This window comes from Glycine max, chromosome 9 (genome assembly GCF_000004515.6).
Source record: "Glycine max cultivar Williams 82 chromosome 9, Glycine_max_v4.0, whole genome shotgun sequence".
Classification (NCBI taxonomy): Eukaryota; Viridiplantae; Streptophyta; class Magnoliopsida; order Fabales; family Fabaceae; genus Glycine; species Glycine max.
The window spans coordinates 2,515,433-2,527,178 of record NC_038245.2 but is presented as its reverse complement, the minus strand read 5'-3'; the positions used below and the strand labels follow the sequence as shown (position 1 = coordinate 2,527,178).

General features: G+C 41.3%; 1 long non-coding RNA gene and 1 pseudogene across 4 annotated transcripts; one reads left to right on the top strand and one right to left on the bottom strand.

Moving 5' to 3' along the window:
- Positions 1–2,697: 2,697 nt before the first annotated feature.
- LOC102668054 (uncharacterized) lies at positions 2,698–5,091 on the bottom strand. 4 transcript variants are annotated; one of them, XR_005886491.1, is made up of 7 exons: positions 5,012–5,075; positions 4,862–4,896; positions 4,429–4,482; positions 4,176–4,259; positions 3,815–3,906; positions 3,603–3,724; positions 2,698–3,522 (listed from the first exon to the last, which is right to left on the bottom strand). It is a non-coding gene; the product is annotated as an uncharacterized lncRNA (long non-coding RNA). The 4 variants fall into 4 exon arrangements; XR_005886489.1 differs by lacking the exon at positions 4,862–4,896 and having other exon boundaries at positions 5,012–5,086; XR_005886490.1 differs by having other exon boundaries at positions 4,176–4,482.
- A 695-nt stretch (positions 5,092–5,786) lies between these two features.
- LOC102662561 (U-box domain-containing protein 27-like) lies at positions 5,787–11,335 on the top strand (annotated as a pseudogene).
- The last annotated feature ends 411 nt before the right edge of the window (positions 11,336–11,746 follow it).

Genomic DNA, 11,746 nt, shown 5'->3' with positions numbered 1-11,746 from the left:
TAGTATTCGACTGCACCATAACTCCTTTGCCTTTATCGAAACGTTGGTTCTGCCTTGCCCCCTTATTAACAACTTGGTATTTCTTGAGGCCCTCAGTAGCCTCCTTATCACATACTGCACTGCAGCGAGGGCAGAGCATCACAATCTTGTTTTCGAGTTTGCATCTGTTCAAGAAATCAATTAACTCCTCCTCAGCCTGAGGATAAACAACCTTCATCTGTTCGTTGTAATCCTCTTCAGATACATCCTGAACTTGCACATGGGACACCTCCATTGTTTCGACCATCATTATTTCTTGGGGCTCCGCATAGAGAGTTTCGGCAGCTTTGGATGTTTCAGCATTTGCCTGAACAACCTTTGGTTTCTCACCAAATTTTAGCCTTCCTTCGTCAAGAGCCTTTTGAACCAAATCCCTGAAAAGAACACAACGTGAGGTTTTATGGCCAAGGAAATTATGAAATTTACAATAACCCCTTTTTTTCTGTTGTTCGATTGGGGGTACTCTCAAGCCCTTAGGAACAACAATCTGGCCATCTGTGACTAATAAATCAAATATTTCATCACATTTAGTTATGTCAAATGTATAAGTTTTAGACACAAATTTATCATTTTTAGGTTCAACAGGGTTTTTTCCATTGGAAGGTCTAAGGAGTTTACAAACATAAGGAGGTCCAGGTTTTAATTCTGCTAAATCAACCTCACTGTCTTCGATATCTTCATATATAATATCGAACTCCTGGTCACTGTCATTGGTTTCGATATAAGCAACCTTTTCCTTCTTGTGGAATTTAGAATTTCTAGCCTTTTCGGCCTTCAACCGTTCGAGTTGTCGAACTCTATCAGCCAATTGAGCCATATCCCTTAAATACTGGGTATCTAATTTCTTTCTAATCGAATAGTCTAGGCCACCAGCAGCCATTTCGACTAATTCATGTTCAGGGACTTGGGTGAAACACCTTGCCTTTAAGAGTCTGAATCTGTTCAAATAATCATCAATTGATTCAAGTGCCTTGCGTCGAACGCTGGCTAACTCTTTAAGGCTGATCTTAGACTGTCCCATATAAAATTGCTCATGGAAAATCCTTTCCAATTGGTTCCAATTATGAATGGAATGAGGCGGAAGGGTTGTAAACCATGTAAAAGCATTTTTAGTCAAGGAACTAGGGAAAAATTTCATCCTTAAATTTTCATTATTAGCCAAATCCCCTGCCTCGACCAAATATCTAGCAATGTGTTCGACAGTTGACTCATTTGTCTCTCCTGCAAACTTAGTAAACTTAGGGATTTTCACACCCCTTGGTAATTCTGTCTGTAACACATACTCAGATAATGGAGACACAAAATTAGGCCTGTGTAAGCCTAAGTTCAAACCATTCTGCACCAAAATCGTTTCGACCATTTGGGCCAGGTTATTCTGCCTATCGAAACGGTTTTGTTGAATATTCCCTATTACTTCATCAGCATTTTGGTTTCTATTTACCAATACTATACCAGGGTTTGGTTCGACCTGTTGGACTGGTGGCTCTATGCGTGTCGCTGGTTGTGGTGCTTGAGCCATTTGCATCCCGGGGTTATTAGGCATCTGTATCTCTTGGACAGGCGCCTGTATTTGGATCTGTCGAATTGGTGGTTGTTGTATGGGTGGTGCCCCAAAAAAGTCAGCAATTCGACTTATTTGATTTGTTAACGTTTGGTAACTGTCATTTGTATTTTGAATTAAAGGGTTAATAACAGTTCCTATTTGTTGTGTTAACATGTTAACCATATCATGGTTACTTTCATCTATTTGTTGTCTGAGTGACAAAACGGATGTATTAGTTAAATGTTGCGGAATTACCCTACCTTGATTGCCCGCTACAGATCCTGATGGAGAGGACATATTAAGATTCTCTATGTTTGGTTGAGAATTTTGCAACCCTACCATCAAAGATGTAGGCATGCCATATAGAGGGTTTTGAGGCGGTCGAAAGGGACTTCCACTGGGATTCCCTAAACTAGGGTTGTTCCAAGGGGCAAAAGCAGACGCTGACGTGGTCGAACTTGCCAACGTCATGTTGGTCATGGGAGAGGTTACCCCTGTCTGATTCATAACCGTCGAAGCGGTTGAACTAATCGTGCCAACAGTTTGGTCAGGAATTGGTCCTATACCAGAATTTATATTGGCATTACTGACAGATGTTTGCGTTGGTTGCCCCTCCATATTTGGAAGGTCATTGTTTCGATTGCTTGGGGGTGGTCTAGCCATCCTTGTACGAGTTTTGAATTCTGTTAAGTGTGGAACAGATTTCCCACTTCTTAAATGCATACAAAAAATCAAAACAATTAAGAAGGCAATAAACCAACTGCAACAAACAACTTTAAAAATAATTTAAAATCAAAACACGCAATTGACCGGTCCCACTGGGCGTGCCAATTTGTTTACGCTGGAATTTGGTAAACAACCGCTAGTCTAAGTTAATTGCTTGCGAGACCAACTAGTGAATCTCAGGAGCATGTCATTTGCGTGTTTGCTTTAAACATAAACCGTTAATGTTCATCATTGCAACAAACACTCACTGGTTCGAAATTTGCAGAAAGTAAAATTGTTTAACAGAAATCGAAATGCTGGAAGTAACTAGGCAAGGAAAGGAAAATTGCAGAATGTAAAGGAGCAGTGAGTTCACTCGATCGAATGAACCATTTAAAAGACAGGAATTCTAAAGTGAAGCGTAAATTGCATTGCATTCGAAATGTAAAGTTTGCAGAAATTTAAAATGGTTCACAAACAAACATACATTCTCCTTGTGTACTCGTTTCTCTCTGCGCTGGATACTTTGAGTGTATAAGGATTCTGTAGAAATGATTTGCGACCCCGAAATCTAACTAAAAAACTGCTATATATAGACATTCGAAAATAAACTGCCCTAACGGTCGAACATTATCCGAATGCCAAGTGTCCTGCCACGTACATCTTACATGCACATAACTGCTCCTTAGAACGGTTATCCATCTTGCTCGAAGTTGAAGCTAATTTTGTGAAGTTGTCAGAAATTGTGCTAAGTTTAGAACTCCTGTTGCCTCGACTTCGACTCGATCATACACCAATTCGAATCACCCAATGATTCGAAAGCTCTCTTTCTTATCCTAGCCTTGTACTTCGCAAATACCTCCTTGAACCTGGGAATCCCTTTCAAAAGACTCTTCTCTCTTTTCGATTCAAACAGGTCCTGACCCTACTCTTGCTCTGTAATATGCTTCGAACCTCGAGACGACATCCAATGCATACTTAGAGCATATTTTAGCCCGTCGAAAATATGGGCTAACAATAGCATAACTCAATCTCCGTAAAAAAAATCATTTTAAAATGATAAAGTATAGTGTGTAGCCGCATAACTTGAAACAAAATAAATGACTATTCCTCCGCCATGGAACAAGAAGTTTACACCCTTGTACATTTTCAAATTTCCTCTTGTCACGGTTAAAGTCTAGGGTTACTCACGAGTCGGAATGTCTGGTACAATGCGATGAACCATGCGACAATACCTGCGTATGGAGGACATGAAATATGATGGAAATGATTCACAAAAGGAGATAAACACAACACAGGTAGAAATGTAACATACCTTGTTTCGACCTCAGCCTAAAAAATTCTCCAGCATAAACCGTATACATGCATGTTTTGATGAAGTAACATCCCAATCCTTCCTTTGACATACATTAGTGCAACATTTTCCTCAGAAATATCCTACAAGAAGAGGGTTGGTGAGCCATTGGGTCAAATTAAGTCGCTAAGAAGCTTTCTACAAAAGCAAAAGAATAGCATATTCGCAAATACTCTTAAGGTGGTCCAGAAGATATTGATCTGCAGCTCTCCAGAGGTCCTCAGCAATATCCAAATTGACATTTACTGTTCCAGTTTATACATACCTGGAAGTGCCAATCGAAAATAAATTCATAAACAAGACATATTATTATATGAGGAAGATCAACTTACTCTAAGGTAACTCTTCTAGGGTTATTTCTTATTCTTATCATTTATTTTTTTTGAGATCTACCAGATAAGATGATTACGACCAGATAATGAGTGATGAGAACGAGAAATAACTCTAAAAGAGGTCTTGGGGGCAAGTTAATCCTCCTCTTATTATATTATTAAAAAAAAAAAAAACAGACAAAAGAGATAGCAGAAAATGCACCTCATCATCAGTTCAAAGACACCCCATTTAATATTTGGAATCACTATATTTTTTAAGATCCCACCATACAGAAATCTTAAGTTTCTAGACGAGGAGGACAAGTCACAAGCGAAGGTAAAGGGCACCATGGCAGGAAATGACAACAATGTCAACATGTTAATTATTAAAAGTCAACTTACTACATACATAGATAGTAAACTATAATTAGTAATACTAGAAAGTAAAAAGAATCATTGTCAAGGGGTCATCTTACTTGATTGAGTAGGGTGTGTGATGAAAAATCTCTTTACCTACTGTGCCTTCGATTCTACAGGTTAAACAAAAAAGAAGATGAAATAACAATTTGAAAAGCAATCCTGACATAGACAGTTGATTCTTACAAAGTAAAACAAACAATAGTATTACATGCAGCACAAACTAAAACAAACAATATATTTAATTTAAGTCCTTCTCAGGTGAATAAATAAAATCAAAATTAAGGTTCGGATTAAAAGCCAAAGAAAAAATAACTAAAAGATATAGTAGTACGCTACGAAGAAAACGCAATCCAATTATTCTCGGCCACAATTTTCTCCTTAATTTTTTATCGGTAAAATCGAGTGAGCTAGCTACTTAAGACAAGGCGAGCGAAGTAACCGGGAAAATAGAGATTAAGAAATGTAGTGTGAAAAATTGAAAACCCGAACCTCGTTCATTCATCGACCCGAACTAAACCGATGCTCTAAGCTCAGAAATTAAAGAGTGAAAGAGAGAATTGAATTAAGTAAAAAAAATGAACATAGAAAATAAAGATCTAATATGCAACAAAAAGCAGAGAGATAGGTCGAAGATCGAACCTCGAAGTGTTGAATTGAAGAGAGAGAGCGAGAGAGAAATTCCTCCGAATGTTCGAAACCGCTAAAAAGCGAACGGAGGGATGGAAGGTGAGGTATATATATATATATATAAAATGTAAACATTGTTATTATGTGGAAATTCCTCAGTTGGCGAAATAAATCATTAAAAGAAGGATAAATACTGATTTTAGTTCATAACCGTGACAAATTGATTTCCTAAAATATATAAATTTAAATATAGTCTCATAATATTGCATGCAAAAATTATAAAAAATTGGTTCTATTATTAAATTTATGAAATTATTTTATCATTAAATTATACTATTTAAAGGTCAATTTAATAATAAATTATATTTTTTAAGGATCAATTTAAGATAAAATTGTAAAGTTTATGAATTAATTTGTGATAAATTTGTTCATAAAATTAATTTGTTATATTTTTTATACATTCAAAAATTAAATTTAAATTTTTAATTTCTATATTATCAAATTTTCACCATTTCAGACTTTGAACCTCAGTCTCACTCATAACCAAAATTAATTTATTGTATTTAGGCTTGAAGAGTGGTGTAAGACTGTAAGAGCTTGTGGTTCTGGACAGACTTGAGTTGAATTTGGTTGTGGTGCTTAAGAATAATACAATCCCAAGCCTACACATGCACTCCACAATTCCCTCTTTGACCCATCCAAATATTTATAAAAAAAAAACATATGTACTTTATATATTTCTTAATTAAGGAGATTATTATTTTTGATACGAAAAAGAAAACTTACCATGGTGAGAGACAAACAAGATCTATGCATAAGCGTTCCTAGCTTTTTCAAGTGCCCTATCTCCCTCGACATCATGAAATCCCCTGTGAACCTCTGCACCGAACTCACCTACAACCGCTTCAACATCCAACGCTGGCTCGACGACGGCAACAACACCTGCCCTGCCACCATGCAACTCCTCCCAACCAAACACTTCATTCCCAATTGCACTCTCCAAAACCTCATCCAGATCTGCTCCGATTCGCTTCGTCGTCAAACCGCTTTCGAACCACTCATTTCCTGTGACCAAGTCATCTCAATCGTCACCAACTTGAAAACCAACTCAGACTTCCTTCGGTTCGCTTCGCTCGCCAAACTACTCAACTTCGCCAAAGATTCTCACCAGAACAAATCCTTCCTCGCCAAAATAGAAGGCTTTGTGGATCAACTCGTTCGATTCCTCGACAATGTCGATGGCAGAGTAACCGCGGGAACTAGTGTTAAATTTCTCGAACGAGTAGTTATCGTGTTAGGTTTGGTTCTCGAGAGCGTCGAGTCGCGAGGAATTGAAAAACTCTATTCTGAAAGGAAAGAAACAGAGCTTAGATTCTCTGCTTTTAATTCTCCAATGAGGAAGCCCTGATTCGAAAATTGCCTCTGCTAGGGTTCTGCAGTTCATAGTCGTCGACGCGGATACAAAGATTTCAATCGCCGAGAAGCAAGGCGTGGTGGCCGAGTTGCTGAAATCGGCCTCGTCGGAGAAAGATCTGGCGCTGATAGAGGCCGCACTGACGAGCCTGATGGCGATTTCGGTGCCGAAGCGGAACAAACTGAAGCTGGTGAACCTCAGAGCAGTGAAGGCGATGAAGAGGCTGATGGGTGTTCAACCTTGTATTCGAGACCAAGGCTAGTCTCCTACGAACAAGAAGAAGATAAAAATGATATGCTGGATAATTGTCTGCCTCATTTATAACGTGAAAATGGCATTTATAGTGAATAATTGGTTGTACATAGGCTTAAGATTAGCCAACACATGGATGTCACTGTGCTATTAATTACAAATAGACTGAGTAACAAAATTACATGCATTACATGCATGAAAAAAAAAAGAAATGCTACTACACGCACTACTAACAACTTCGTCATCACGATCGGTGCACGACTAACGGTTTTGTTATCACGATTTATGCTAAAGTTCTTCTTTCTCCTTTACTGGGTGGTGTAGTCCTCCAAGTAGTTTGGCCTCTGCGTGTTCCTTCTAGGACAAGCATGTGGGGTCGTAACAATACCCATGTCCGGTAAAGTCACCTTGTCTTCAAGGTGAAAAGTTTCGCAGAGTGTGGTCCATGATTCTCATGAGGTATCCTCTGGTGGAAGGCCATGCCATTAAACAAGAACGAGTAGTGAAGGAGGAACTTGAGTAGTATCCCACTTCATTGTTAGAATGACCATTGGCTCGATCAATGGATGATTATCACTCGCACGAGGTGGTAAAGGGTCGATGGTGTTGGGAAGTGGTCCATGGTGAGGTTTGAGGATTGAACAATGGAAGACATTGTGGATTTTGGATGATGGTGGAAGTGCCAAGCGGTAAGCTACGGTACCGATAAGTTCAGTGATTTGAAAGGGCCCGTAGTAACGTTTGGACAATTTGTGAAAGGTGGAACCTGCTAAGGAAGTTTGGCGGTAAGGTCGGAGTTTCACGTAGACCAAATCTTTGACATTGTAAGAAATGTCACGGCATTTGGAGTCGGCCTGAGTTTTCATTGTTTGTTGTGCCTTTCTAAAGCGAGCTTGTAGGGATGCTGAGAGGTCCTGGCGAGCGGTTAGCAAGTGATCAACAACTTTAATTGGCAATGACCGGTATGTAAGTAGTGAGGGAAGGTGGATGGTGAAGAGCTCGCACCAGAAACGTCCCACAAAAACAGGGTCACGGTCTAAAACTAAACTTCGAGGGAACCCATGTAATTTGCAGACCATATTTATGAATAAGGAGGCAACCTTGCTTGCCGTATAAGTGGATGGGAGCGCCCCAAAATGAGCACCCTTGGTGAAGCGATCCATGACGACAAGTATGGTTGTGTAACCTTGGGAAGAAGGTAGGCAAGTGATAAAATCTAAAGAGAGATCCTTCCATGGGGACGCTGGTATTGGTAAGGGTTGAAGGAGACCCGCTGGACGTTTGGGTTCGTATTTGATTTGTTGGCATGTGAGGCATTGCCAAACAAAATTACGAACGTCACTACCCATAGTAGACCAGGAGAAGTTGGCCTGGAGTTTGTGTAGAGTCTTTGTAAAGCCTATATGGTTGCCGATAAGAGTTACATGAAACTCTGCGATGAGGGAAGACCGAAAAGGATGGTCAGGGTCTAACCAGATTTTAATTTTGAAAAAGATGAGGTCATCTTGGAGCCTCTAATCTGGGTTTGGGTTGGAACCTGAAATGAGGTGGTTAATAGTGTTGTGTGCCGCTTTGTTAGTGCGCATGTAAGCACAAATAACATCAAGGAATATGGGATGGGGCATGGACAAAATAAAATATTGTGTCGTTTGAGGGATACAGGATAAAGCATCAGCTACAACGTTGGCCTTGTCGGATTTGTATTGGATTGAATAGTCGTATCCAAGCAGCTTCGACAAATAGACCTATTGTTCCGACGTCTGGATGACCTGGTTCATTAGCTCACGTAAGCTCTTGTGGTCAGTGAGGATGGTGAACTTGTGCCCTAACAAGTATTGGCGCCACTTGGGCACAATTGTGGTAATGGCGTGAAGTTCCCTAACGTATGTGGAGGCACGTTGTAAGCGGGGGCAGAATGCCTGGCTGAAGAAGGTCAGTGGGTGTCCATGTTGCATGAGAACGACACCCATAGCTACACTTGATGCATCAGTTTCTAAGGTGAATCGGGCGTTGAAATCAGGAAGTGCAAGGATTGGTGCATGAGTTATGGCCTGTTTGAGTTTGTCGAAAGTCGATTGGGCCTCGACATGCCAGTGAAAGTTATCCTTTTGCAACAACGCCATCAAGGGGGCGGTGATGGTGGCATAGTGCTTAACGAACTTATGGTAGAAGCCGGTGAGACCGAGAAAGTCGTGGAGAGAGGTGGTATTAGTGGAAGTAGGCCACTAAACCATCGCGTGTATCTTACTCGGGTCGGGTTCAACCCCTGAACTGAAAACGATGTGACCCAAGTATTCCAGCCTCTGTTGAGCGAATGAGCACTTGGACTCCTTCAAATAAAACTGATTTTGAGTCAAGCACTTAAAGACCTGTTCGAGGTGAAGGATGTGATCGGCAAGGCACGAGCTATAAACGAGGATGTCATCAAAAAACACCGTGATGAAATGATGGATGAATGGTTTCAATAGCTCATTCATGCTAACCTGAAAGGTTGAAAGGGCATTGCAGAGGCCGAATGGCATAACTTTGTACTCGTAGTGCCCTAGGTGAATTCAGAAAGCAGTATTGGCGATGTCATTATCTGCCATGAGAATTTGGTGAAAACCTAGCCGGAGATCAAGCTTGGAAAACCAGGAAGCCTTGCCCAATTCATCCAATAGTTCATCAATCGTGGGCATGGGAAAATAGTCCTTCACCGTCGCCGAGTTGAGGGTGCGATAGTCAACGCAAAACCGCTAGCTTCCGTCCTTCTTCTTCACCAATAAAACCGATGAGGAGAAAGGGTTGTGGCTGAGTTGGATAAAATCGACAAAGAGCATTTCATTCACTTGGTGCTTGATTTCGGTCTTCTGAAAATATGGGTAGCGATATGGCCTAATATTGATTGGTCAGAGTTGGGAAGAAGGTGTATTTGGTGGGAGATGAGGCAATGGATGGGAATCAAAGTCATCGTCGTCGGCAATCAACAAGAAAAACCGAGCACGACAACGATGGGAGGGTGCCCACTTGTCACCATAGTTATAGCACAGGCCCAATTCTCATTTACGGGCCATTTCTTCCGGTGTAAGACGCCGAACCTAAGGTTTTGGGTTGGGTAGGGGGTTGGTGGGTGTGGTGGTGGGTGGGTTCGGTAAAAAAAGAGGGAGAGAAGGAGGGGTAGACGAGTTTGGAGGTGGCCAGGGGCGATATGAACGACGATGGTCCTCCAACTTGTCCTTTTGTAGTTTGGCAAGGGAAGTGGCTTGTGGAAGGGAAAGAGGTTGCAGGGCTTGTATCTCACGACGGAGCTCCAGACTGAGACCAGAAACAAAGCAACTGAGTAGCGAAGGGGGGGACAAGCCGACGATGCGGTTGGCCAACCTTTTGAACTCGAGTAGGTAGTCATTGACAGAGTTGGGTTGGGTGAGTTTAAACAACGCACCTTTCGGGTCGTCATAGAAGGTTGGAGCGAAGCGGGTTTCGAGCGCCTAAAGGAGATTAGGCCAAGAGGTGACAAGGCCGTTACGATGCATCCATTGATAACAACTTAACGCGGGGCCATCCATGTAGAAGGAGGCAACGATGATTCGTTCCTCTTTCGGTGTGTGATGATAGTCGAAAAATTAGGAGATCTTGAAGATCCATCCCATGACATCGTGGCCATCAAAACACAGAACCTCGAGCTTGAGGGAGTGGCGGGATGCATGAGAATGGGCGGTGGGGGAGGGTGGTGTGGTTGTGTTTGGTGGTTTTGGATCTGGTGTTATGTTCGGCCATTGGGGTGATGGTTGAACGTTGTCGACAGGTCGAACCAATGATGGGTGTTCAGCCTTGTATTCGAGTGTTCAGCCTTGTATTCGAGACCAAGGCTAGTCTCCTACGAACAAGAAGAAGATAAAAAGGATATGCTGGATAATTGTCTGCCTCATTTATTATGCGAAAGTGCATTTATAGCCAATAATTGGTTGTACAAAGGCTTAGGATCAACCAACACGTGGCTGTCACTGCGCTATTAATTACAAATAGACTGAGTAACAGAATTACGTGCATTACATGCGTGAAAAAAAAAGAAATGCCACTACACGCACTACTAACGGCTTCGTCATCACGATCAGCGCACAACTAACGGTTTTGTTATCACAATTTGCGCTGAAGTTCTTCTTTCTCCTTTACTGGGTGGTGTAGTCCTCCAAGTAGTTTGGCCTCTGCGTGTTCCTTCTAGGACTTGCATGTGGGGTTGTAACAGAGGCTGTTGACGGAGGTGAATTTGGGCGCGGCGGCGATGGAGAAGGTGCTGGAAATTGTGGAGACGGCGTTGTCGACGAGGAAGGGGAGGAGAGAGATTTGCGAGGACGCGACGGAGTGCGTGGCGGCGGTGCTGAGCAAGGTTTTGAAGGTGTCGAGAGGGGTGACGGAGCACGCGGTGACGACGCTGTGGAGTGTGTTACCTGTTCCGTGATCGCAAGGTGCAGGAAGCGGTGACGCAGAACAATGGCTTAACCAAGATTCTGTTGCTAATGCAAAGCAATTGTGCGCCGCATGTGCAACAAATGTGCACCGATTTGCTTAAGATTTTTCGGGTGAACTCCAAGTCTTGCCTTTCCTTCTTTCTTTCTTTCTTTCAACCTTCTTGCACGGTTAGGTTGCTAAATGCTAAAGTCATAAACAAAAATGGTACCATATTTGGGTAATTCTATGAAAATACGTTTAGTGCCAATTGTGACGAAGGATCGATGATTCTTTTGCTGTATAAGGTGAATCTCAATGGTCTTGCACTCTTACTAATGTGTGCAATGGGCCGAATAGCTTTTCCTCTTCTACAGTGATAGAAAAATATTTTGTACTAAAAAAAGAGTGTGGTTTCGGTAGCTGCGACTGCTATCTGTATCCAAATCCGGAAGAATTCAAACATGGCCTTTGTTTAGTTACTTCATTACGTTCAAGAAGAAAAAAAAAAGCTTACCCCTCCTCGATTATAAGAAAAGAATAGACACATTTTATATTTATTAAGGAGATTCTTTAATTTCATTAAACTGGATTATTTTTAATTAAAAAATAACATTCTTTTCTTAAATTATTCCTCATTAAATAAGACTTTGTTA